We start from the raw sequence: 3,012 nt of genomic DNA, 5'->3' as shown, positions 1-3,012 counted from the left end.
GGAGAAGATGTCGGCAAGGCTCAAGGGCTGCATGGTTATCTCGCTGGAGATTAGGACGAGCGAGGGTAGCAACAAAGAGGCAACAGCGGCTCGATGCCAAAGCCTGCACTACGAGCGCTCTTCTCGTGCCCTAGATGTGCACGCTAAGTTTTTGACAAAATGCCAGGGTGGGCTACAGCGATCCAATTAAGAGGAGATTTGGCAGGGTAGTGTTAGTTTGGATGAAAAGGATGGTGGACAATTTAGTTTAGCAGCAGGAGCTACTATCACATGGAGTTCACAAATGTTGTCAAATTTTGTCATGAGCTCATGGTGTTCGATAGAATGCAAGGGTCACTTAGAAAAATCTTCTTGAAGTGAACCTTGGTGTCGTGGGTGGACACGATCACCTATGGGGCCATCGACCCTTGTGGTTCGACAAAGGGGAAGATCACATTGCACAACGAGCAAAAGTCATGGGACAGCGTGACGGTGATGAAACATGTGATTTTTACCTAGGTTCGGGCCGCCGTGAGGCGTAAAACCCTACTCCTGCGTTGGTGGATTGAGTGGAAGAAGACAACAGCACGCTACGCTCGGACCCGACAAGGTTGCCTTGGGGGGGGGGCAGCTACGCGCGTACAAGTGTGAGGGGTCTGAATCCTTTCCTATGTTGCCTTGGACCTCATTTTATAGCTCAAGGGGTAACCACAGTGGAAGAACAATCATTATCTAGTGATTAGATAGCTAATAGTGCTATCATACCTAACTCTGGCAATTAGGAAAAAGGGCATTAAATGCACTGCTAGCTAGGCGTCATGTGGAGAGTGAAGCCCGGCAAGCCTGTCGTGTCGCTTAATCATCTCTTGCATGTATGCGTGACATGCCTCTGGACGGGTGTCACATGAGGGTAATTTGTCTTCCAATGGGAAACCACGTGCTTAGTGGAAGCCACTTAATCACCTTGGAGGCTTGACACCGCATTGATAAGTGACTCTTCATTGATGAGTGCCTTGCATTGCTGTTAGGTGGAGTGGTGGAGCGGTGGTTCCTTGGCGGGGCTCTCTGCCTTTGGCAATCCCGACAAGCATGCCGGGGAAGTCTTGCACTCGCCCTTGGGGCGGCATTGACCTGACCAGGCGCTCCTGCCCAGCAAGGGAGGCCTTCTCAAGGTGATGCTCTGTTGTCTTGCATATTGAACTTGGTCTTATTGATTTGCTTCTTGATCTCACAAAGAGTTGTTCTTCTGGCCTGGTCTTGCTTTGTGTGTTGGTGCTGGAAATGTGACTTCTGCACGCCTGTGTATATGTCTGGTCAACAAGTGCTCATGTTTGTTGTACCGACAAGAGCCCCCGGGCCTGGCTCATACGTGTCGCCAAGTATCATTGGGGTAGGCCCTAACAAATACACAGGAAAACACTTTGGCCCAACCGCAGTGGGATCCATGTCTTCCTTGATATATTCCTTGCTTCTTCATTAACCTATGATTGAATCAGTTTTCGGTTTTCCCTATCATGCGAGACGACGTGGGGTAATTTAAGCCATGACCCGTGGGCTGTCCACGCCCCACGTTCACGGAGCGGTCACCGCCATTTTACTCATCCCATTACCTCTGTCGTTTTCGCCACATACGTTGCATGCATTGCGTAGGGTTGGTGGAAGGAGCGTAGGGCGCGGGAATGAGTGCCATGGCAGAAAACCCAACATCGTGGATAGGCATAGGAGGGCGGTCGTTGATTCCAGGCATCATCTGCGACACAGACGTACCAGATTGGTGGAGTGGGCAGTTGCCTCCTGGGTCGTGAGGAGCCAGCCACCGGCCATGCTCCCTTATAAAAGAGGCATGAGCGAGGGGCTCATCCATACACACCTCTCCTTCTTCTTCTTGCATCTTGCTTCTATCATGGTGACGGGAAGAGGACGTGGTCGAGCTCCAGCAGTGGTGATGAGGGTGTCTTCCCGACAGCACCTCCCTGCCTCACCTGGAGATGCAGGGGAAGAATCCAGTGCACAAGGTGGTGGTGCGCGGCGTGGGCATGGCCGTCGTGGCACTCGGGGCCGAGGAGCGCGTGGTGGCGCACTGGTCGTTCCTCCTCCAGTTGCCCGGGCTCCGGTGTAAGGTCGCATCGGGAACCAGCCATTGGAGTTCGTCGTCAAGCTGAGTGGGCCTGTGCGCAGCCGCCTTCGACTCCCTACTCCTTTTGCAAGGGTGATGGAGGAAGAACATTGGCCAGGATTGAAGCTGCACATGAGGGGCTGCTGTAATGGCAGGATGCGGGCGGATGTGGAGTTCCCTGCATCTCATGTTATGCTTCTCCAGCGTGGCTGGAAAACCTTCGCTCCTGCCCACAGCTTAGCGGCGGGGCACATTCTCCATTTCAAGTTAATGGAGGCCAACTCTTGCTTTCCATCAAGGTCTTTGGGCGATCGGGTGCTCGCTTAGGGTGCTGCGCGGAGAGCCCAACTGATGACGAAAGCTCCTCCTCGAGCGACAAATACGAAGAGGAAATGATGGCGATGACGATGGCACTGAGCGGGAGGATGATGGCTCCGACTCCAGCTGAGCACCGGTCACACCGTCACCGTCAGCTAGGGGCCGACAGCACCACCATCTGCACCTGGGTCTTCTTCCCCGGCAGAGCGATTTGCCGGGGAGTTGGGTGTGGATGTCTCCACCTCCTCCAGCTGGACCCCGGCAGGCTTCCTCGTGGACTCTAGCTTTGTCTTCCCAACAGGTGTCCCTCATGTCGTGTCCTGCTGGTCCAGGCAGTGGTGACCAGGGCATCACTGCTAATTTTTTAGCTTGCGTTGGTTTTCTGTTGAAGAGGAAAGGGTGATGCAGCAAAGTTGAGATAAGTATTTCCCTTAGTTAAGAACCAAGCCGTCAATCTAGTAGGAGACACACGCAAGTCCCCAATATATGCACCTACACAAACAATCAAACACTTGCACCCGACGCGATAAAGGTGTTGTCAATCCCTTCAGGTCACTTGCAAAGGTGAGATCTGATAGAGATAGATATAAAAGATTACT

Source organism: Triticum dicoccoides, chromosome 6A, assembly GCF_002162155.2.
Source record: "Triticum dicoccoides isolate Atlit2015 ecotype Zavitan chromosome 6A, WEW_v2.0, whole genome shotgun sequence".
Lineage (NCBI taxonomy): Eukaryota > Viridiplantae > Streptophyta > Magnoliopsida > Poales > Poaceae > Triticum > Triticum dicoccoides.
Note: the sequence above shows the minus strand (reverse complement) of the source record.